This window comes from Aedes albopictus, chromosome 3 (genome assembly GCF_035046485.1).
Source record: "Aedes albopictus strain Foshan chromosome 3, AalbF5, whole genome shotgun sequence".
NCBI lineage: Eukaryota > Metazoa > Arthropoda > Insecta > Diptera > Culicidae > Aedes > Aedes albopictus.
The window spans coordinates 121,159,813-121,186,130 of NC_085138.1; positions in this window are offsets into that span (position 1 = coordinate 121,159,813).

The window sequence follows — 26,318 nt, forward strand, 5'->3', positions numbered from 1 at the left end:
ACAAGGGCGCCGCCTACAAGAGGCTGGCAGAAGAGGTCCTTGGTGATGGAGTGGAGGTGAGGGCTCTTACGCATGAGGCGACTCTGAAGGTCAAAGACCTAGACGAGATCACCGAAGCGGAAGAGCTCGTCACGGCACTGCGGCAACAGTGCGATGTTCAGGTGGCCGCCACAGCCGTCAGGCTGCGGAATTAGCCAGCAGGGACACAGATAGCTCTGGTTCAGCTACCTGTGGCGGACGTTAAAAAGTCCGTTAAAGGAGGGAGTATTAAGGTGGGTTGGTGTGTATGTCACCTGACTTTCCACGAGCCACCTGAGGTTTGCTTCAGGTGTCTGGAACCAGGACACAAGTCGTGGGACTGCAAAGGCCCCGACAGGCGCAAACTGTGTAGGCGATGCGGCGCTGAAGGTCATAAAGCCCAAAGCTGCACGAGTCCGCCCATCTGCATGATCTGTACCGGGAAAACCTCGAAAAACAGACATGCGAAGGGTGGTCCAGGGTGCCCGGCCTTCAAGAAAGCCACAGTGAGCAACAAATCACAGTGCAGGTAACGCAGCTGAACCTGAACCACTGTGATGCGGCTCAGCAACTGCTTTGTCAGGCGGTTTCTGAGTGGGAGACGGATATCGCCATCATTTCGGACCCATACCGAGTACCCGCCGGCAACGGCAACTGGGCCTCGGATGGGACCAGGAAAATGGCGGCGATATGGACGACGGGTAAATACCCCGTGCAGGAGTTGGTGTCTACTACATACGAGGGCTTCGTGGTCGCCAAAGTAAACGGGGTCTTCTTCTGTAGCTGTTATGCGCCTCCGCGGTGGCCGATCGAGCGGTTCACGCAAATGCTGGACCGCTTAACGACCGTGCTAACAGGGCGAAGGCCGGTGGTAATAGTGGGTGACTTTAATGCCTGGGCTGTGGAATGGGGAAGCCGTTTCACGAACCAGCGGGGTCAGATCCTGCTAGAAACACTGGCCATCTTAGATGTCGACTTGGCTAACGTCGGTACCAAGAGTACCTATAGTCGAAATGGAGCGGAGTCAATTATTGACGTGACCTTTTGTAGTCCTGGCCTAACAAGTAGTCCGAACTGGAGAGTAGATGATGGCTACACTCACAGCGACCACCTGGCGGTTCGCTACAGTATCGACTACAACAATAGCAGACAGCGGATAGAAGAAGAGGCGGCTAGGCCAAGGCCAAGCCCTCGTAGGTGGAAGACATCATACTTCGACGAAGAGGTATTTAGGGAAGCGCTCCGCCGTGAGCGAAACTTAATCGGTTTAGACGGCGACGAGCTGGTAGCGGTGCTCTCACGTGCGTGTGATGCGACCATGCCTAGGCGAGTCCACCCTAGAAATGGGAGGCCACCGGCTTACTGGTGGACCGACGCGATTGCGGACCTGCGCCGCGCCTGCCTACGGGCTAGGCGGCGGATGCAGCGAGCACGATCAGAGGAAGAGCGAAACGAACAGCGGGTGGTGTTCGCCGCTGCAAAAGCCGCGCTCAAGACCGAGATAAGAGCAAGCAAAAAGGCCTGCTTTGAGGGTCTCTGTCAGAGTGCCAATACGAACCCGTGGGGTGATGCCTACAGGATTGTTATGGCCAAGACGAGAGGTGTGATGGCTCCTACAGAGCAATCTCCAGAGATGTTGGAGGGGATCATTGGAGGACTTTTTCCGCGTCATGATCCTAGTCCTTGGCCTCCTTTCGTAGGACAGCCGGGCACTGGGGCTGGCGATGAGGAAAGGGTCACCGATGTGGAACTTGCGGGGATAGCTAAGTCCCTTAGCGTAGGTAAGGCCCCAGGTCCGGACGGAGTTCCGAACCTGGCCTTAAAAGTAGCTATTGCAGAAGCTCCCGAGATGTTCAGGTCTGCTATGCAGAAATGCCTGGACGAGGGAGTTTTCCCAGAAGCTTGGAAGAGGCAGAGCCTGGTACTATTGCCAAAGGCGGGGAAACCACCCGGAGACCCGTCGGCATATAGACCAATATGCTTGATTGACACGGCGGGGAAGGTGCTCGAAAAGATCATCCTCAATAGAATGTTGAAGTTCACTGAGGGCGTAAATGGTCTCTCGAGTAACCATTCTTCCGGAAGGGGAGGTCCACCGTAGACGCTATCTTGTCGGTTACAAAAACCGCCGAGAAAGCACTCGAGCCTAAGAGGAGGGGAATTCGCTTCTGCGGGGTAGTGACTCTGGATGTAAGGAACGCATTTAATAGCGCCAGTTGGGCTGCTATTGCCGATGCGCTCTTGCGTCTGGGGATACCGGAGTACTTGTACAAGATTCTCGGAAGCTACTTTCAGAATCGCGTACTAGTATACGACACGGAGGTGGGTCGGAAGTGCTTTCACATAACCTCAGGAGTCCCGCAAGGTTCCATCCTGGGTCCGGTGTTATGGAATGTCATGTACGACGAGGTGTTGAGGTTGGAGTACCCAGTGGGAGTGGTGATTGTCGGATTTGCCGACGATATTACGCTCGAAGTCTACGGTGAAACGATCGAGGAGGTGAAGTTGACTACCGACCACTCGATCAAGGTTGTGGAGGCGTGGATGCGGTCCAGGAAATTGGAGCTGGCTCACCACAAGACAGAGGTGACGGTTGTTAACAACATGCAGTCGGCGCAGCAGACGGAGATCAGTGTAGGAGAATGCACTATCCTGTCGAAGCGCTCTGTCAAGCACTTGGGCGTGATGATCGACGATAAGCTTACCTTCGGTAGCCACGTCGATTATGCCTGTAAAAGAGCCTCCACAGCTATTGCGGCACTGTCCCGGATGATGTCCAATAGCTCAGCGGTGTACGCCAGTAAGCGCAAGCTTCTGGCTAGTGTTGCTACGTCCATACTTAGGTATGGCGGCCCGGCGTGGGACAGTTCCACCAAAGGAAGGTGGACCCATAGGTTGATACCGAGGGTAGATAGTTGGATTAATAGGCGCCATGGGGAAGTTTCATTCCACCTGACACAGGTCCTTACAGGTCATGGTTGCTTCCGACAGTATCTACACCGTTTCGGGCATGCGGATTCTCCCGAATGCCCAGTGTGCAATGGTTTAGAGGAAACGGCGGAACACGTTTTGTTCGTGTGCCCGCGTTTTCGCACAATGCGTGACCGCATGCTTGCCACATGCGGGGAGGACACAACTCCGGACAACTTGGTCCAGAGAATGTGTAGGGATGAGATTAGCTGGAATGCCGTTTCAACGGCTATCACCCATATCGTCTGGGAGCTACAAAGGAGGTGGCGCGTGGACTCGGAGAATGGCTAGTCCAGATGCAGTACAAGAGGTGGTCCAGGGGTTCGAAGTCGGCTTCGTAGGTCATACCGGTGCCCTGCGGTCGAGATCGACCCTTACAGCGATTAAGTGGCCGCGGAGAGGAAGTCCCGGTAGCGGTGCTGTCGTGGCGTCAGTCTACTGGGTTGGATCTGAGCCCGCGGTTGGAAAGGGGTCCCCGGCAAGGGTCGGGGTAGGTGAGACCCTGCTGTCTGCAACCTACGGATGCATCTGATAAGGCCTGAAGGGTAGTGATACCCTTGCCTTCAGCAGATCAGATCGGGTTGCATGTGGGCATCAGTTCTTGATGTCCGCTCAGCAGTAGGGCGCGGGCGGGGTTGACCATGCCCGCCTTCCGAGGACAAAGGGAGTGGCGAGGACCACTCGGGAAACTGGCTAAGCGCCAGCAGGCTATCGTGATGGACTCTCCAGAGCGAGTCATCGATGTTCGTTGCTGCTAGGCTACGGCAGCTAACCTTGAGGGTGCGATATGCACTAGCCCCTCTCTGAAGCAATACCTTCTTGGTGGTTCCGGAGAGACGTAGGGTTTGGCGACCATAGGAATGTGTTTTAGTGGGTCGAGGAGAGAGTAGTCCTGGCTTCTACCGGCATTGCAGAAGACGGCCTCAACCCCACACTACCCTAACCTTCCTGTTAGGGTGTCTGTTGAGCAGATTTATCCCCCTATGGTTTAGAAGGAAAAAAAAAATACGAAAGTATCTCCGTCTATCGTCACATTACTGCCTAGACGGACCCGGTCGTGTTTGGTTCCGCCTGCCAGCATGTACTTTGTTTTGGACGTATTCATCAACAGACCGACCTTTGCTGCTTCGCGTTTCAGGCGGTTGTACAGTTCCCAATGTTCTGGCGGTAATGTCCATGCCGTCCACAAAGCACACAAGTTGACCGGATTTTGTGAAAATCGTATCCCGGCTGTTGAGCCCGGCTCGTCGCATTTCACCTTCCAGGGCGATAGTGAAGAGAAGGTTTGAGATTTCGTCACCTTGTCGCAGTCCCCGGCGAGATTCGAATGAACTGGGGGCTCGTGGGCTTCGTGGCCGTGCGGTTAGCGGCGTCAGTCGTCTGGGCGTTTCGTAAGCCTCGGAGTTGCGGGTTCGATTCCCGCTCCAGTCGGGGAAAACTTTTCGTCAAACGGAAAATTCTCCATTGGGCCACTGGGTGTTGTTATGTGTGTTGTCCGTTGTCTCGTGTATGTAATGTTCAGTCTGTGCAGCCTCTGGCTGAAGACGGTGTAGTGTCTTTTTTTTTTTCTTTTTTTTAACTGAATTGTTCATTCGAAATTCTGACGCAGTTTTGCACACCATCCATCGTTGCTTTAAGCAGTTTAGTTAGCTTCACGGGAAAGCAGGTTTCGTCCATGATTATCCATAGTGCGGTCGATACTGTCGTATGCCGCTTTGAAGTCGATGAACAGGTGATGCGTTGGGACCTGGTATTCACAGCATTTCAGGAGGATTTGCCTTACGACGATGATCTGGTCAGTTGTCGACCGGCCGTCGATGAAGCTGACGTGATAACTTCCCGCGAACTCATTCGTTTCAGGTGATAGACGACGGAAGATGATCTGAGATAGCACTTCGTACACAGCATTCAGAATAGTGATCGCTCTGAACCTCACACATTCCTAATGGCTGCATTTCTTCCACTTCTCCGATAGCTGTTTGGTTTCCCAGATCCTGACGAGCAACCGGTGCAGATAGGTGGCCAACTTTTCTGGGCCAATCTTGATGAGTTCAGCTGCGATACCATCTTTACCTGCTGTTTTGTTGGTTTTGAGCTGATGAATGGCATCCTTAACGTCCCTCAGCGTGGGAGTTGGTTCATTTCCGTCCTCCGCTGCATTGGCGTCGTCGTTTTCACCGTTGCCGTGGTCTCCCGTGCCTACGTTCTTCGCACCATCAGGTGTTCGTCGAAGTGCTGATTCTACCTTCCGATCACAACACGTCCGTCAGTCAAGATGATCCCGTCCTTATCCCTGCACATTTCGGCTCAAGGTACGAAGCCATTGCGGGATGCGTTGAGTAGAAATTCTGTGTTTCTTGTGATCGGCGCAGTAGTTCCATTTGTTCACATTCCGCTTCGTCGGGGCTACGCTTTTTCTCTTGGAAGAGACGGGTCTGCTGTTTCCGCGTTCTTTTATATCACTCCACGTACTGCCGGGTCCTTTAATGCAGCATTACCGCCCGCACTGCGTTCTTCTCCTTCAAACTCGTTCTGCTCTCTTCGGCGAATCATTCCTTCCATCGATTCCGTTCCACGTACCCGATGGTGCCCTCGGCTGTGTCGTTGATGGCTGCTTTCACTGTACTCTTCTAGAGGGGCCTCATCGAGCTCGCCCTCGTCTGGCAACGTGGCCTCGAGATTCTGCGTGTATGCTGAGGCGACATCCGGCTGTTTTAGTCGCTCTAGGTTGTACCGTGGCGGTCGCCGGTACCGTACATTGTTGATGACGGAGAGTTTTGGACGCAGTTTGACCATTACCAGATAGTGGTCGGAGTCGGTGCTGGCGCCACAATAGGTCCTGACGTCGATAATGTCGGAGAAGTGCCTCCGTCAATCAGAACGTGGTCGATTTGAGATTCCGTCTGCTGTGGTGATCTCCAGGTGTAACGATAAGGGTGGCAGTGTTGGAAAAAGGTGCTACGTATGGCCATATTTTTGGTGGCGGCGAAATCAATGAGTCGGAGGCCGTTTTCGTTCGTCTGCTGGTGGGCGCTGAACTTTCCAATCGTCGGTCTGAATCCCTTTTCCTGGCCTACCTGACTGTTTGAATTTCCAATGATGATCTTGACATCGTGTCTCGGGCAGTGGTCGTACTCGCGTTCGAGCTGCGCGTAGAATCCGCTCGTGTCATCATCAATGCTTCCGGAGTGAGGGCTGTGCACGTTCATTATGCTGAAATTAATGAACCGACCCTTGACTTTCAATTTGGTCATTATTTTATTGATCGGGCACCAATCGATCATGCACTCCTGCATATCGCTCATCACTACAAAAGCTGTTCCCAGCTCACGTGTGATGCCGCAGCTCTGGTAGATAGTATGAATACCTCTACACGTTCGCACCATGGATCCTGTCCAACACACCTCCTGCAGCGCTACAGTGCCGATCCCACGGTCCTTAAGTACATCGGCAAGTATCCGGGTGCTCCCGATGAAATTGAGAGATCTGCAGTTCCACATATACTGAGTTCCCAAACGCAAGTTATTTTTGTTCGCTGGTCTCGGTTTGTATTCTCCAGTTGATTCTCCGGTGCTTGTTTTTTTTACGGCCGGCTCACAGTGACTAGCACCAACGTCCCGGTTTACTGTCTGGAGGGACCCAGTAAGTTTACCAAATCAAACCCCTCTTTCCTATCAGCATACGACCAAAGTTCCCACCGGGGTTGGTTACCTGATCTTCCCTATGGTTGCTCGTATTCCGGCTGGTGCCACTCGGAGGAAGATATCGCAGTTACATGGCAATAGGCTGAATGACCTTACAAGAGGTCTGAATCGCATTGCGATCCTTTACCGTACCAGACCTTAACTTTCTTAGGTGATCGACTGTATGTTGGATGTCTTAAGTCATGCTTCTGGGAAAAATCTTTTGAAATTTACTCCAGTGCAATACACAGTGGGACGGATTCCGGTACAACATTTATAAACTAGTTTTTCTAACGAAAAAATCACGAGAAAACTACTCTTTCGAATCCTTGAAAAGGTCCAATAAGGAACGAAACGTCGGACCCAGAAAACATATAGTTGTTTTGCCTCTCCCAGAAGACTGAAAAGCCAGAAACATAACTGAAGGTGACCTGTAGGAAATGCATTTTGAACACCAAATGTATGTTTTGGACACCCGCAGGTGAATATAATTTGGACAGTGTCATTATCTCAAAGTTTAATCATGAATACTTTTATATCACTTAAGCAGTGTACATTAACAAATGATTTGTTCGAATGATGTAACCAATATTGTACCTTCTAATTCCGCCCTGTTATGCTTGTTCTTTGACAGATACGCGTACCTATATCGACTACCACTTGAATTCTTCCTCAGTATCAGTTATCTATGATTACTGGATCTTCTTACCCTAAGCGTTGTATAAAACTTGCACTTCACCATTTATTGATTTTTTATTGTTTCGGCACAAATTAAGATTTGATTTGCTTGTATCTGTTATGTTTGCACGTGTTTGACTCAGAGAGTAACAATCAATCTAAAGATTCGTTATTCACACTTGACGGTATGCATTATGTCTACAACTTTTCAGCCGTCAAAGACCTTTAATAGCATCCAAAGTGCATTTATCTGCTGAAAACCCGTTGTCGACTCTGCACAGGGTGCGTTCATTCGGAATCTAAAATCTATACACACTAATCACACAGTAATAGCTATAATAACATATTTCACCCAACTTGCTCGATGGCAAGCGGCGAGCCAAGCCATTTTAATAAAGTCATTATTATTTATAATAAACGATCGCCATACAAAAGCACGCCATAGACGGGGGGTTCATTATGCACGGACTCCGTGGGTTCGATCGGATCGTGACAGCCAACCTACCAGCCAGCGCAGCAGCAGCAGGGACCTGTGACACCAAACCTTTACCTAGTACCTCGTGGTGGTTCGCTAGGGCTCGCTTGGTCGTGGTGGGCATCATGCATCATGCTGCGCGGTTAGACCTTTCATTAGAGCCAGGTTCCTCAATGCGAAACGACATCGATATGGCACACGGAGCAGAGGGGGGTGCTGCATAACGCTCCCAAACCAAAACCTGCCTTGCGTAAGCTGTCATATGTTTCATTGACAGAGAGCCGCCCAGTCCCTTAACTAATCGACCGTCTGGTCCCCCGTTGCAGAACTTTTGCGTGCTCCCTATCTCCCGGCATTCATCGGGTGGTTGGTTAGTCGGTGCATTATGATATGTAGGTACCTCAAATGCTAACCAACCACCAACCGACGACGGACGGTTAGCAACATTCGACAGCTCTATTATTTGGTCGTTGGCAGTTTCTTGTGGTCCATTAACTTTTCAGTGGAATGAATCGAATGACATCAGTGCGAAATGTGTTGTGCGGTTTGCGGTGCGCGGTCCGAGCGTGAATAATTCATGACGCTGGAATGGCGCGTGGGGGGATGTCATGCCAACAACGCAACATGGAGACGAGATTAAAAATAATGTGTAATAAATTAATTACGCACGGAACAATAGACGGGACGGTTGATCAGCTTTTCACAAATGTTGCTCGGGCGTTCTATTTGTAGTTGGAATCAAGTAATGGTAATTATTTTTATTTGATTTAATGAGCAATATTATGAAAGTGAATATTTACTTACTGTCATTTATGTTTTGTTAAAGCACCTCGTTAGTACCTAAGCACACCATATTGATTTAATTGTGCCAACCTGGTAATCAAACCAGACGAAAATAAATACACTGAAACTAAGAAAGCGTAGATTGATTCAGAGACATTTTAACATTTCTAAATTGTAATAAGTTTTGAGTTACAGAGCTCTTTGAATGACGTGTATGAAACCAAATGTGTACATTTTTTTCCTTTCTAAACCATAGGGGGAAAAATCTGCTCAACAGACACCCTAACAGGAAAGTTAGGGTAGTGTGGGGTAAAGGCCGTTTTCTACAACACTAGTAAAAGCCAGGACTACTCTATCCTCAATCTACTAAAACACATTCCTATGGTCGCCAAACCCTTCGTCTCTCCGGAACCACCAAGAAGGTATTGCTTCAGAGAGGGGCTAGTGCACATCGCACCCTCAAGGTTAGCTGCGTAGCCTAGCGGCAACGAACATTGATGACTCGCTCTGGAGAGTCCATCACGATAGCATGCTGGCGCTTAGCCAGTTTCCCGAGTGGTCCTCGCCACTCCCTTTGTCCTCGGAAGGTGGGCAGGGTCAACCCCGCCCGCGCCCAACTGCTTTGCAGACATCAAGAACTGATGCCCACATGCAACCCGATCTGATCTGCTGAAGGCAAGGGTATCACTACCCTTCAGGCCCTATCAGCTGCACCAGAAGGTTGCTGACAGCAGGGTCTCCACCTACCCCGACCCTTGTCCCAACCGCGGGCTCAGATCCAACACAGTAGACCGACGCCACGACAGCACCGCTACCGGGACTTCCTCTCCGCGGCCACTTAATCGCTGTAAGGGTCGATCTCGACCGCAGGCAGAGCCGTAGCGTGGGGTTGGCCAGGTTGGCCCCCGCCAAGGGCACCAACTTCAGAGGGGCGCCGAAAAGGCCTAAGGCTAGAAGGAAACTGAATGATGTTAATTATAATTATCATGTTTTATAAAGAACACTTTACCAAATGAGTTCACATTCGTGTTTAATCGGATGATGCTTATGTTTTCTGGAATGTTATCAAGATTTCACTATTTATTATATTTGAGATTGATAATATGTTTGTTTCATTTTTCAGTATTCTCAAAAAATAAGATTCCTCTAGTTTATTCTGAGCATTTACCATGATATTAGCAGGGAGTTTATCTACTATTTTGTTTTGAGAAATCATTTTCAATATTCATGTTTCTTTCTAAAAATTCCCAAACATTCTCACTGGGGATGTTCTGAGATTACATTCGAGGATTTTCTGCGCATTCATTGAAGTATTTATTTTATTCCTTTAGAAATTCAGGAAGTTATCTAGATAAATTTTTCAGAAATTAGTCAAACGATTCCTAGTGATATTTCTCTAAGGATTTTATTAGATAATTTTACCTTAGTTATGTCAAGGAGTTTCAGCAGATATTCTTTCGAAAAATCTTTCAGAGATAAATTTGTAAATTTTCTTCAAGGATAGCCTCAGAATTTCCTCCACACCCACAGATTCCTTCAATAATTTTTCATACTTCTATCTCTCAATATTTCTATTTTACATTTTTTCCTGGGTTTCTCCTGGAAAATCTTAAATAAGGTTCTTTGGAAATTTTTCAGAAATCTTCCTACAGAAGATTCCTGCAAAAATATCTATAATGATAACTTTGAAACCCTTCAGTAATTCCTATAGAAAATCCTGCAGAGATTCCAGATTTCTTTAGTAAATAATTTGACCAAATATTCTTTCAGAAAGTGTTCTTAAGATTCCTTCAGAAAGAAAAGAAAAACGTCGTTATTAGAGCTTGGAAAATATTCAGAAATTGCTCCATGTTCACTAGAGATCCATACATTTCTGCTAAAGTTTCTATAGAAAACATTTTATGAATTACATAATAAATTCCTACAGAAAACCATAAATATAGAATTTCTTCAGAAATATCTGTAGGTTTTCCGTTGGAAAATCTACCATTGATTTGTAACAAAAAAAATTTTTGTTAAAGAATTCGATTGAAAGCCTTCTATGGATTCCTTCAAAAATTTCTCTGGGATTTCTTCATAAAATTTTCTACGAATTGGGAAATTCTGGTAAAACCAATTCAGCTAATCGCCGAAAATTTGTAAAATAATTGGTATGAGTTTTCCTTAAACCCCTGAAAATCAATTGAGTATATTTTTTAAACAATATTCAGTAGAACAATAAAACACAGAAAAGAAATCATTTATGTCAATTCTTATTATTGTGTTGGTCTTAGTGAAATTCTTGAAATGTTGCCCTTATATTCGTACAAGAGAAATAAATTTTGGAAAATATTTGGGTAACATCCATTGAACTCCAAAAGAAAAACACGAATGAAAAGTACCATAAGAAAATAAAAAAAAATCAAGGGACAATTTGTTTTTTTTTTTCAAAACACCAAAACCCAACTTTTAAAAATTTTGGAAAAAAAATGAACTACAACCTTTAAAAAACCACAATCACCAATTGTCGTGGGGCGCCAATCTGTATGCTTGCCAAGGGCGCCATGGGACTACGCTACGGCTCTGACCGCAGGGCACCGGTATGACCTACGAAGCCGACTTCAAACCCCAGAACCACCTCTTGTACTGCATCTGGACTAGCCATTCTCCGAGTCCACGCGCCACCTCCTCTGTAGCTCCCAGACGATATGGGTGATAGCCGTTGCAACGGCGTTCCAGCTAACCTCATCCCTACACATCCTCTGGACCAAATTGTCCGGAGTTGTGTCCTCCCCGCATGTGGCAAGCATGCGGTCACGCATTGTGCGAAAACGCGGGCACACGAACAAAACGTGTTCCACCGTTTGGGGCTGTCCATAAACCACGTGGTCATTTTTTTGGGACTTCTCAACCCCCCCCCCCCCCGTGGTCATTAGTCCATACAAAATTTTTTATTCGTCCATACAAAATGGTCATTGGCCGATCCCCCCCCCCCCCTTCATGACCACGTGGTTTATGGACAGCCCCTTTCCTCCCAACCATTGCACAATGGTCCAGAGCCGTGTTTACGAAGACAAAAATGTTTGTGCCTAAACCTTAAGTTTTAGATACATGGTGTCTTTGGGAATCTTTCTTCTGATTTTTCGACCTTTTTTCTCGTTATTGTGAAATTAGGGTGGTCCCTCTAGTTTCGCTGATCCAAACATCTGCTTTTTAATAGTTTTATGTAGGGGAATTGGGGGTAAAATGAACACCCTAAGCCATTTGTGGATTTTCGCTTTTAGGAAGCAACTAAACGCATTATAAATCATGTGGAATCGTAAAAGGATACTTATGCCACTAACCAGGTTGAACTTCTTTGTTGGAAACAGTAGTTTTCTATAAGTTTTATGACTTTAAAAATTGCTTACTCCAGGAGTAATATTTTAACTATGTGGGTAAAATGAACATACAGTGGGGGTAATATGAACATATTATGGGGGTAAAATGAACATATACTGGGGGTAAAATGAACATGTACTGAGGGTAAAATGAACAGATACTAGCAGTTGAAGGACTAAAAGTGGAAAAGTCTCTTAAAATGGATCAAGTGCATAATTTGACCAATGCACTTACATTTACCTACGTAAAAGCAAAACACATGTCAAATCAATTATTCTGAAGCAAACATCAACCTTTAATTTTACACAAAAACACAAAGACATAAAAAATAACGATAGAAATCAGATTTATTAATTCATGAGAAAATCATAACAAAAATACATCGATCAAAACGAATCAAACGCAAATACTGCAAACACCATCACTACATCCAGCATGGAACCATTTGAGGCAGACTGGGCATTTCTTCCATCCAGAACCATCTGTTGTGCTGGAGAAACATTCACCACATAGTTCACACAGGGTATCTTCATTGATCTCCTGCAACCGTTGGTTCTTGACGCGTTTCTTCGGTGGTTTTCGATCCTTTTTGATCGCTTTGATGGTTTTTGTTGCTTCAGCAGTGGCCAAGTCTTGACGGTAGTCCTCAGTTGTTATCTCCACAGCCTTTTCAGATTTGCACTTTCTCTTCGTTGCCCTTCGCACTGACATTTTTGGCAAGGGCAAAATATCAGCTGGCGCGACGTTGAACGATGAGTTCGGAGAAGTGTCAGAAACAGGTTCTGGAACAGGATAGTCTTGGCCTGCCGATACGGTTATGGGGAGTTCCTCCATGCATTGTTGATTTTCTGTTGGAGTAATTGGAAGGGTCACTTGTTGCACAGTAGAGTCATTCATTACCATCGGGGTTGTCAGGGTAATTAATGTTACGGTTACAGTTTCAGGCTGATCAGTAACCTCAGACGGAGCGAAGTCAGCGTCACTAAAGATCTCCCTATTATAGGGCCAAATACCCGTTTTACGGAAACCACTTATTGCGACACTGACTGAAGCGGCCTTGACGAAAGCTTCGCACATTAGTTCTGACACATCATAAAGACTAATCACTCGGCCAGGGTTTCTTCGCATGAAATCCTCGGAAGCTTGTGCGTAGTAGGTTTTGAAGGGCGCCATGAAGGCCACATCCAACGGCTGCATTTTGTTGCTGCAGTGCGGTGGCAACACAAGGACGGTGACGAAGTTTGCACGAGCTCTTTCAGCGAACGTCAAGTTTTTTGTGTGGGAGCTATGGCCATCAATAATTAGGAGTGCCGGGTTTTCCTCAGAACGATTCACGTTTTTGATGAAGTGCTCAAACCAGTCAAGGAAGAGTTCACTTGTCATATATCCAGAGGGATTACAATTGAACACTGATCCGTTTGGAGGTCCTTTTTTCAATGCGTCATGCATGCGTGCGCGGGGAAAGATCACATATGGCGGTAGATGTTGTCCTGTTGCGGACATGCACATTACTGCTGTAGTCGAAACCCCTCTTTCGCCGGAGGTGATAGATCCGACTTGCTTCTTTCCTTTTCTGGCTGCAATTTTGAGCTTCTTCGGGGGAACCTAGAATATTAACATAAATTCAGATTCAAATATTGAAAAAAAAACTCTAAAAGTACCGTAGTCATCCCGGTTTCATCAGCATTGAATATGCGAGACGGTGCAAACTGTTTGCGTTCCAAAGTATCCCTGAGCAGATCGAAGAAAGCACTGACGGATGGTTTATTAAAACCTCTTGCTCGAGCCGCAGACGTTGCTTCAGGCTTCCGGAACGAGAGAATCGGATTTCTTTTCAGGAATCTATCCACCCAATTTCTCCCTGCCATCTGACGCTTATGGTTGAACGGATGCGGCAGATTGTTTTTCACGGCCAGCTCATACGCCAACTTCTGCATGTCTTGCAATGTTACTCCGTAGAACCGTGATTCCAAATCCAGGAGATGTTGCACCAGTTCGGTTTCCTGATCCACCGTGAAAACAGCTTTCCTCGACCCCAAGCCTCTCTTCTTTAGTGGACATGCAATCCATCTGGCCAGAGTAATCCTTGGAATGTGGTACATGATTGCAGCCGACTTCACCGACATCCCACAGCTAACGGCATGTTTGGCAGCGGTCATTTGGGCATCAGTCCATGTCTGTCGCTGTGTTTTTCTGCGGTAAACTCTCGGCATCTGTGAAATATTCCGAAATAATTCTCGCTGTTACTAATGTTCATATTACCCCCATCGGGAGGTGTTCATTTTACCCTCAAAGGTCCCGCAGCTTTGAAGTGCTTTAAAAAAAGGATATTTTAGTTAAAAATACTTACGATTCCGGCAAGATAATCTTAACACTCCCGAGAAACGATCCGCCACACGGTTTGAGCAATATTTATTCTGTTATCACGGTAAAAACGTTAAATTCTGTGAGCGATAATTTACATCGCTAGCAGAAACGGAGACACGACTTTTGATTTTGTTTATTTTTTGAATTCTGTCAGTCCATGATCATATTAGGGTTGTCCAAAAAGTTTCAAATTCTTCATGTTAGGGGTGGCACTGAATTTTGAATTAAATTTCAATGTAATTTCTGTAAAACGGCAACGTGTTCATTTTAGCCACCTGTTCATTTTACCCACAATTCCCCTACGTTCACAAAATGTTCTACAAAGTTGTAGAAGAACTTATTTGAAGCAAGTTTGACAAAGAAATCATTATTCTATCTCTTATGGTTCCTAACTTATAATTTTATAAAATATTTATGTTAGGGTGATCCATAAATTTCAGTTTTCCTGAAATAACTTTTAATTTGTTCGTTTTTTGTAAATACTTTGTCCCGACCGCTTTTAGAACTAATAACGACGCATCTTTTTTTCAAAGAGCTCAAAGTTCTAGCTCGCGTAGTTAAAAAGATATTGGCATTTTTCTTCAAAAAATCACTTTTTTTCAAAAAGTCATATCTCAAAAAGGAGCAAATGGATTTTCATTCTCCCGGTTGCATTGGCAAGATCGTACGCTGTTCTATTTATGGGGAAAAAACTGTAGGTACCTTTTTTGTTTAAAGCTTTTTATTGAATTTTGAAAATACGATTTTTTTCATGGAAAAGCAGTTGTAACTTTGAAAATCGATGAGATACAAACTTGGCGTCTTCGACAAAATTGTGAGCTTTTGGCTGCTCTAAAAGTGTCCAGAACAAAGTATTGCGAAAAAATCAACACATAAAATTACATTGAGTAAAAACAGATTTTCATATGAATAATGACACATTTCAAGAAAATTCAACTCGTCTTTGTTAGATAGATCAAAGTATCTTGGTAAATGGTCATCCATTTCATTCTAGAACCAATGTTTATTTATGCTGTCATCATCATTTAGGCACAATGTTGATAAGATATTGTAAATCATGTAACTTTAATAGGCTATTACGTTAACATAAACATATACTAGTGATTGACATTTTTACTATCTATACATTGAAGTGATGAAATTGAAATTAAATTGATGGAAATCAGCTCAAAATCACATTTTAAGTTGAGTTCATTGACGAATTATGGATTATAAGCATATTTAAACATTTTCGACATGGTTGCTTCGATCTATCTAACAAAGACTAGTTGAGTTTGCTGATATTGTTCCGCTTTCCATATGAAAATCGGTTTTTATTCAATATAATTTTATGTGTTGATTTTTTCGCAATATTTGTTCTGGGCACTTTTAGAGCAGCCAAAAACTCACAATTTTGTCGAAGACGCCAAGTTTGTATCTCATCGATTTTTAAAGTTATAACTGGAAAACTGAAATTCATGAATCACCCTAACATGAATATTTTATAAAATTATAAGTTAGGAACCATAAGAGATAGAATAATGGTTTCTTTGGCAAACTTGCTTCAAATAAGTTCTTCTACAACTTTGAAGAACATTTTGTGAACGTACATAAAACTATCAAAAAGCAGATGTTTGGATCAGCGAAACTAGAGGAACCACCCTAATTTCACAATAACGAGAAAAAAGGTCGAAAAATAAGAAGAAAGTTTCCCAAAGACACCATGTATCTAAAGTTTAAGGTTTAGGCAAAAACATTTTTGTCTTCGTAAACACGGCTCTGGACCCATTGTGCATTGCACACTGGGCTTTCAGGAGAATCCGCATGCTCGAAACGGTGTAGATACTGTCGGAAGCAACCAGGACCTGTAAGGACCTACACTGTGGTGCATAATTGATCGGACAAACGCCGATGTTCATACAAAATGGCCAAGTTTGAGATGCTGTAACTATGGTTTGCTTTGTTGGATTGAGCTCAATTTTTGACACGGAACTACAAATATGCTGAATTTTGTGTATACAAAGTATAAAATGTTTTAGTTCACAGGTCTGGGCGTGGCAAGGCGTTGAAAATATTGCAAAAGTGATCGGACAGCGGCACGCGTGTAAATCAAAGGGGTACCGCTGTCCGATCACTTTTGCAATATTTTCAACGCCTTGCCACGCCCAGACCTGTGAACTAAAACATTTTATACTTTGTATACACAAAATTCAGCATATTTGTAGTTCCGTGTCAAAAATTGAGCTCAATCCAACAAAGCAAACCATAGTTACAGCATCTCAAACTTGGCCATTTTGTATGAACATCGGCGTTTGTCCGATCAATTATGCACCACAGTGTATATCAGGTGGAATGTAACTTCCCCATGGCGCCTATTAACCCAACTATCTACCCTCGGTATCAACCTATGGGTCCACCTTCCTTTTGTGGAACTGTCCCACGCGCGCTGCCATTTGACCATGGATGCCATCCTGGCAGTCCTGCGTATGCCTCTTGTGCCGCGCATTTCGAAGCACTCCATGTCCTCACTGATAAGAATGCTGATAGGCACCATACCAGTAATGACGCAGAGAGCATCGTGTGACACGGTACGGTACGCGCTCGCAACCCACAGGCACATAAGCCTGTAAGTACCTTCCAGCTGCCGTCGGTAGCATTCAGTACTTAGCGCGGTGCCCCACGCCCACGGACGTAGTAACACTAGCCAGAAGCTTGCGCTTACTGGCGTACACCGCAGAGCTATTGGACATCATCCGGGACAGTGCCGCAATAGCTGTGGAGGCTCTTTTACAGGCATAATCGACGTGGCTACCGAAGGTAAGCTTATCGTCGATCACCACGCGAAAGTGTTTGACGGAGCGCTTTGACAGGATAGTGCACTCTCCTACACTGATCTCCGTCTGCTGCTCCGACTTCCGGTTGTTAACAACCGTCACCTCTGTCTTGTGGTGAGCCAGCTCCAATTTCCTGGACCGCATCCACGCCTCCACAACCTTGATCGAGTGGTCGGTAGTCAACTTCACCTCCTCGATCGTTTCACCGTAGACTTCGAGCGTAATATCGTCGGCAAATCCGACAATCACCACTCCCACTGGGTACTCCAACCTCAACACCTCGTCGTACATGACATTCCATAACACCGGACCCAGGATGGAACCTTGCGGGACTCCTGAGGTTATGTGAAAGCACTTCCGACCCACCTCCGTGTCGTAAACTAGTACGCGATTCTCAAAGTAACTCTGAGAATCTTGTACAAGTACTCCGGTATCCCCAGACGCAAGAGCGCATCGGCAATAGCAGACCAGCTGGCGCTATTAAACGCATTCGTTACATCCAGAGTCACTACCGCGCAGAAGCGAATTCCCCTCCTCTTAGGTTCGTGTGCTTTCTCGGCGGTTTTTGTAACCGACAAGATAGCGTCTACGGTGGACCTCCCCTTCTGGAAGCCGTACTGGTTGCTCGAAAGACCATTTTCGCCCTCAATGAACCTCAACATTCTATTGAGGATGATCTTTTCGAACACCTTCCCCGCCATGTCAATCAAGCATATTGGTCTATATGCCGACGTGTCTCGGGGTGGTTTCCCCGCCTTTGGCAATAGTACCAGGCTCTGCCTCTTCCAAGCTTCTAGGAAAACTCCCTCGTCCAGGCATTTCTGCATAGCAGACCTGAACATCTCTGGAGCCTCTGCAATAGCTACTTTTAAGGCCAGGTTCGGAACTCCGTCCGGACCTGGGGCCTTACCTACGCTAAGGGACTTAGCTATCCCCGCAAGTTCCACGTAGGTGACCCTCTCCTCATCGCCAGCCCCAGTCCCCGGCTGTCCTACGAAAGGAGGCCAAGGACATCATGCCAAGATGATCATGACGCGGAAAAAGTCCTCAATGATCCCCTCCAACATCTCTGGAGATTGCTCTGTAGGAGCCATCACACCTTTCGTCTTGGCCATAACGATCCTGTTGGCGTAACCCCACGGGTTCGTATTGGCACTCTGACAGAGACCCTCAAAGCAGTCCTTTTTTCTTGTTCTTATCTAGGTCTTAACCGCGGCTTTTGCAGCGCCGAACACCACCCGCCTTTCGTTCCGCTCTTCCTCTGATCGTACTCGCTGCATCCACCACCGCCTAGCCCATAGGCAGGCGCGGCGCAGGTCCGCAATCGCGTCGGTCCACCAGTAAACCGGTGGCCTCCCATTTCTAGGGTGGACTCGCCTAGGCATGGTCACATCACACGCACGTGAGAGCACCGCTACCAGCTCGTCGCCGTCTAAACCGATTAAGTTTCGCTCACGGCGGAGCGCCTCCCTAAATACCTCTTCGTCGATATATGATGTCTTCCACCTGCGAGGGCTTGGCCTTGGCCTAGCCGCCTCTTCTTCTATCCGCTGTCTGCTGTTGTTGTAGTCGATACTGTAGCGAACCGCCAGGTGGTCGCTGTGAGTGTAGCCATCATCTACTCTCCAGTTCGAACTACTTGCTAGGCCAGAACTACAAAAGGTCACGTCAATAATTGACTCCGCTCCGTTTCGTTTATAGGTACTCTTGGCCAAGTCGACATCTAAGATGGCCAATGTTTCTAGCAGGATCTGACTCCGCTGGTTCGTGAAACGGCTTCCCCATTCCACAGCCCAGGCATTAAAGTCACTCGCTATTACCACCGGCCTTCGCCCTGTTAGCACGGTCGTTAAGCGGTCCAGCATTTGCGTGAACCGCTCGTTCGGCCACCGCGGAGGCGCATAACAGCTACAGAAGAAGACCCCGTTTACTTTGGCGACCACGAAGCCCACATAGGTAGTAGACACCAACTCCTGCACGGGGTATTTACCCGTCGTCCATATCGCCGCCATTTTCCTGGTCCCATCCGAGACCTAGTTGCTGTTGCCGACGGGTACTCGGTATGGGTCCGATATGATGGCGATATCCGTCTCCCACTCAGAAACCACCTGACAAAGCAGTTGCTGAGCCGCATCACAATGGTTCAGGTTCAGCTGCGTTACCTGCACTGTGATTTGTTGTTCACTGCGGCTTTCTTGAAGGCCGGGCACCCTGGACCACCCATCGGATGTCTGTTTTACGACGATTTCCCTGTACAGATCATGTAGATGGGCGGACTCGTGTAGCTTTGGGCCTTATGACCTTCAGCGCCGCATCGCCTACACAGTTTGCGCCTGTCGGGGCCTTTGCAGTCCCACGACTTGTGTCCTGGTTCCAGACACCTGAAGCAAACCTCGGGTGGCTCGTGGAATGTCAGGTGACATACACATCAGCCCACCTTTATACTCCCTACTTTAACGGACTTTTTAACGTCCGCCACAGGTAGCTGAACCAAAGCTATTTGTGTCCCTGCTGGCCCTCTCCGTAGCTTAACAGCTGCGGCGGCCACCTGCACATCGCACTTTTGTCGCAGTGCCGTGACGAGCTCTTCCACTTCGGTGATCTCGTCAATGTCCTTGACATTCAGAGTCGCCTTATGTGTCAGATCTTTCACCTGCACACCCTCACCAAGGACCTCTTCTGCCAGCCTCTTATAGGCGGCGCCCTTGTGCTCCTTCTGGCGCTTCAGCTCCGTACGTACGTACGAGTACCTCTAATACTGCGTACGTCGGCTCCAAGAGCCTCAATCTTGGCGTCGCTTCGCATCGTCTTCAAGACGTCCGAGTACTTGGACTGTTCCGTCTTGATAACGATAGCGTCGCCTTTCTCGCGCCTGGCACCTGCCCTCCTACGCCTTGGCTTGGCGTCCTGCACTTCTACCTGCGGATTCGCCTTCTTTTTCCTCTTCCGCTCCACCTTCGTTCAAGGGGGGTCCTCCCCTTGGGTCGCCCTGCTCTGTGGCTGTTGAGGGCCCACCAGCGGTCGCAAACCCTGGCTGCGGTCCGACCTTCCGGCATTATTACCGACTTTCGGGGTAATGATTCGCCTGGCCTTGCGGGCACCTCCAGACAGCTCCTCGCCTGACGGTTGCCTCGCCCGCTTCTGCGATTGCTTGCCCCGTTTGTCGCGAGCAGTCGCTTCCGCCTTATTCGGACTTCCTGCGAAGGAGAAGGCCTCCGTTTGGGTGAACTTCGGCACTTTCTCAATTGCAGGCTCCGCTTGTGATTCCATCCCGACCAGCACGAACAGAAGTGTTCCCAAAGTGCCAAGTGTTGTGACTCGAACTGTGTACCCACCACCATTTCAATCGAGGTGCTAGGGTCCAATGAAACAAGTGCGGTGCAGAGCAGAAAACGACATTTCACCGTGTGATCAACACGAATCGAAAACAAGTTGATTCACATCGAGCCCTGATGAAGATCCCAACCACAGGATCGAAACGTTTGCAATGATCTAGAATAATCAACGCTTTTCTGTGACTGAAAGGGAACGTTCAAAAATTACGTCCAACATTTGGGGGAGTGGGGGGGGGGGGGGGGGGGTTCTAGAAAAGTGTGACAGTACGTGTATTGGGTATAGGGAAATTGCGCGACAGAGGGGTGAGGGGGGGTCTAGAAATCCCGAAAAATGATGGACGTAATTTTTGAATCCTCCCAAAGCCGAAAAATACCAAGTTTTACGTAAACTCAGTCATACCCGTAGTACAAAGTGTTAGTTTGTAGAATTTTTGACGCATGATTTTAAATCAAAGAACACGAGACCAGCTCAACAGGCTATCCAAATCATAGAAGTGAATAAGAAGAAGATAACAGCAAATCCCTGTTCCAATCTTATTCATGATTTCATTCAAAGTTCTTTCAAATACTCGTACAACCTGATATCGTGTCCCTTGAGTTGAAATTATACGTCTATGTTTTTACAATCTAACACTTTGCAGTGATTTAATAATTAACCCGTTAACGCCCAAGGTGTCTCACAATTTAAATCTTCAAATAAATTTGTCATCAACGGTCGAGTTCCAATAAAATAAACATGATTTGATGAAAAAAATGGAAGTCTATGGTGTAGTTCCAAAAAAATTCTTCATTGTAGGTCCTCAATATCTAATCATTTTCCCGAGTTCTATTTCAGTAGAAACTCTACGCTATGGTTATATTCTGATCCGTATAGATACAATACAGCTCTAAACAAGTGAGAGAGATGATAGCCACTCAAAAAGAATAGAAAAAGAATTTTTAAATTGGGGCAGAAATGTAACCCGATAAACGCCTAAAAGTATGCAATGCATGGTTCTTCTAATTTCATGTAATTTCGACTGCAGTGTTCAACATTACTCATTTTTTAACAAATCAAAAAAAGAGAGCTCACTATGTGTAGCATAAACAAACGTTAAAATACTGTAGAAGTTAGATTTTACACAGACAATCATTCCTAATAAAGTAATTGAGTTTTTCCTTCAGCACCCCACAAACTCTCTTTACGTACTCACCATACGTAAACTTTTCAGTAATTTTGCATGTTTTAAAAAGAAAATCGTGTTAAGTACTGTTCTTTTTAATTTGTATCCTTTGACAGATACATATTTCGACCTCAACTATAAGGTCGTCTTCGGTATCTCGTACTTACAGGTATTCCACTAACACGCCCAGATTCATGATCATTCCATTTTTTGATATAAAATTAAAACCAGATATACTCTACACGGCTTCTCTATTTATGTTTGTACCACTCCATGATTTTTTAGTCATGAACAATGTGTGGGTTTTATGGTGTTATTCTGGGCACTATCAAAGTTACATCGAAAAGATAATGTGTCTTTTGGCTACATGAAAAATGATAAACTACCCAAAAATTCAATTTTATTCGATCTACCAATTGAAATTTAGAATTAAGTACAAAAGTCTGAAAACCACATTCCTGGTAGAAATCACTGAAGGAATCCCGGAAGGATTTACTGAAGGAATTCTGAGAGGCACATCTGATAGAGTTCTAGAGTTCTGAGGGAATCTCAGCTGAAAGCTTGGTAGGAATGCCTGAAATAATCACAGATGAAATTCCGGAAGGAATTGCTGTATAAATCCCGGCTCGTAGAAAGAATTCCATTAGGATTCTCAGAATATGTTTCGACAAAACACTTTGAAAGTATATAAAATAAATCTGTGAAGTAATTCCAGAAGAAATTCGTGAAAGAATGCTGGTTAAAATATCTGAAAGAATCCCTTCAGGATTTTCTGAAGCAATTCTGGCAGAAATCCCTGAAGTTATTCCTGAACAATCCCGTAAAGAATACCTGATGGAATTCTTAGAGAGATCATGACAAGAATGCCGGCCAGAAGCTGAGCAGGCATTCTTGCTAAGAACCATAGAAGATGTCTCTATGATCTAGGATCGCCTGGAAAAAAAAATTGGGAGAAACATATATTTTTTTCATATTTTTTCGGGAGGAATCCTTTAAGGAACAACTGGAAAAATTAATAACCCTGGAAGGAATCTTTGGAGCAATTCCAGCACAAATCCCTGAAGGAATGCAGAACAGAATAAATAAAAGAATCCTTTCAGGATTTTCCTAAGCAACCCCTGCAAAAATCTCTGAAGAGAATTCCGGAGCAATCCGTACAGCAATCTCGGAAGCAATACCTGGAGAAATGCTGGGAAGAATTTCTGAAGGTATAGCAAAAAAGAACCACAGTTCATCTTAGGGCCTGTCCATAAAATACGTAGACTCATTTTTGGCCATCTCAGAACCTCCCCTCCCCCCACGTAGACTTTCGTTCATACAAAATTTTTGAAATTTATATGGAGCGTAGACTTTGGCCAGACCCCCCCGTCCCCCCTAATAGCCTACGTAGTTTATGGACAGGCCCTTATCTCAGTTCATTTCTTCACCCTACTCTCTAGCCTTTACCTTATTGTCTTCTTTGCTCTCTGTTCCAACCCTCTATCCTACGCTCTATCATAATTTTCAACCCTACCATCTGCCCTACCCTCTAAACTATCCTCTACCATAACCACTGCCCTATTCTTTACCGTACCCTCTAGTCTATATTGTGCTTAATCGTACCGTCTACCCTACTCTCCACCCTAACATTTTTCCTACCCTCAACCCTACTCTCTAGCCTACCCTCTTCCCTACCGTCTACCCTATCCTCTAATCTAACCTTCTACTCCACTCCCTCTACTTTATCCTTCACCCAAATACTCTACCCGACCGTCTGCTCCACCGTTTATCCTACCCGGTACCCTACCATGTACCATGACCCTCCACCCTTTTTCTCATTAAGCCCTATCGGTAGATACCCATATTGCATGGTATTATTGGTCAAACTACTATTCCGCGGCGCCATCTTGAATATGGTCTGCCATCTTGGGTTTCAAAATGGCGTCATTTTTGAGTTCTACTCATGAAGCCCGATCGATAGATACCCATATTGCATGGTATCATAGCTCAAACTCTCATTCTGTGGCCGCCATCTTGGATATGGTCCGCCATCTTGGATTTCGAAATAGATTCAAATATCGATTTTTGACTTCTACACATGAAGCCCGATCGATAGATACCCATATTGCATGGTAGAATAGCTCAAACTCCCATTCCGTGGCCGCCATATTGGATATGGTCCGCCATGTTTGATTTCAAAATGGCGTTAAATATCGATTTTTGACTTCTACTCATCATGCCCGATCGATAGATACCCATATTGCATGGTATTATAGATCAAACTACTCTTCCATGGCCGCCATCTTGGATGTGGTCCGCCATCTTGAATTTCAAAATGGCGTCGGATAATCATTTTTGAGTTCTACTTGTGAAGCCTGATCGATAGATACCCATATTGCATAGTATCCGAAGGAGTATTGCCGTTAAAAAGCATTTATTCTGGAGTTTTCACCGCCATTTTGGAACCTAAGGGGCCGTTCATAAACCACGTAGACGTTTTCGGGGGAGGGGGGAGGGGGGGGGGCGGTCTGACCAAAGTCTACGCTCCATACAAATTTCAAAATTTTTGTCTGGACAAAAGTCTACGAGGGGGGAGGGGGCTCTAAGATGGCCAAATTTTGGTCTACGTGGTTTATGAACAGCCCCTAAGCCGCCATCTTGAATTTCAGTACCCCTGCTGCCACCTCCACATCCTAAGAAATGTGTATACCAAATTTTATTGAAATTTCTTAACGCATTTCAGAGTTATGCCTATGTTCCGGCATACATATATACATACGTACATACATATAAACATACAAATAGACAAACATATAAACATACAAGCATATAAACATACAATTATACATACATCGACTTTTGTATGTATTGATTAAGAACTCTGCCGAAGAAATGAACTGTAAATTGTTAACCATTGTCAAGATTCCAGGGAAATACATTTTTTTCGCATTGGAAATGATGCTCACAGATTGTGACAATATGCATTCTTTGCAGCATCGTTTACGCCACCTCGTGGACCAGTCACAAACTATATTGTTCACTATGAGCAAGGTATGGGTGTGGAGAACATCTTCTCTGAAGAAAGTATTCTAAAATCTTGGATAATTCTGGAGATATTCACATCAAAAGGACTGTCCTATTTATAGGACGCTGGGCGTTCGGGGCATCTGTCCTATAAATAGGACGCTGGGCGGATATGGGTTAAAATCAATCTTCTATACCAAAAAACGCCTAAGAATAGGCAATTTCCGACGGAACTTCGACCACCTTGGGGACGAACCAACACAATTGTGCTGGTCCCATTTTGACCGCCCAGAAATATTGTCCTTTTCAACAAAGCACCACTTTTTCTTCGTCGTTTTGCAGAACTACTCTTTTTCTATTGATTTTTATCTCCGCATACCTGGATTAAACAAAAATTTATAAAAATACGACAGATAAAACTTTTTCAACTTCTAGGGTGATTGTTTACTTTTTGTTTAACTTATTGTGGCGTTTTTATAAACAATTCCAATCAAAGCTGAGGCCCAGAAATACAAGTATAAGTAATCACTCGATCATAAAAAATAATAACATCACATATTTTGAGAAAAAAATTGTTGAAAAAAATATGTAAAACTAATGCAGAAAAACAGCACGATTGTGCTGGTTCGTCCCGAAAGGGATAGGGTAAAAACACTAGACTTCGCTCCCCTAAAATTCTGCACTTCGCCACTTCATACATAAAAAATGACATTTGTATGGAGGGGGTGAATACTAGAGCAGTGGCGAAGTCTAGTGCTTTTACCCTATATAACTGTGTATCTTAGCCTAGATTCAAGGGATCGATGCTTCGAAATAACGAGCATAACAAAATAATCTAAAAAATAGAACAAGTTCAGGCCCGCACCACAACAAACAACAATCGCAATTTCCACACTCGATCGAGCATGACTTGAGCCTAGTGAGATAAGCCAGTGTGATTCCATCACTCTGGGATGCGTCACGTAGGTATAGGTATTTCCTTCTATTTTTACTTTCTATTGTATGCTCTTCCGATTGCCTTGCGTCGTCTACGCTTTTATTCGCCACATCATTGATGGCATTATCTCCGCGACTAAGGCATTCTCTTATTCCCCTCCCATGCAATCGCAGGTATCGGACGTGATTTATGCTTTTTGATTTGCGGCGGTCGGGATATTGGAGTGATTCCGGTGCGAGGGGAACCAAAATCCTCTCGGAGCAGGATGTGGGTTTGATTGCTTAAGGATGAATGGTTGTGATGGAGGTCGACGTCGTCGTCGTTGGTTCGCCGAAGCGTGAACGTCCCGAACATCTTTATTACTTTAAAACAGGCTTTCATGGGCCTTCCAACAATACAATGCAAAAGCAACCCTTAACTTTTTTGGAGCAGACCGCGATGTAACAAATCGCCGTTGTCATATTTAATTACTGGAAATTTACGACTCTGCGGAGTATGATGCAGTTCCAAGCGCACATTTTAATCACCATGCCGTAATCTAAAGTAGCTGACATCATCGTTTTAATTTCGGCCGGTCCGATTATGCGCTGCCTTTTCCCGATGACAAAAGAATTATTTTGACCCGCGCGAACAAAAGTGTTTCTTTTGTCACTCTGGAGCAATTATGACGGTAGAATGAATTTCTGGTTGTAGTTGTGCACAGTAGATCAAATTTTAAAATGTTGTGATGAAA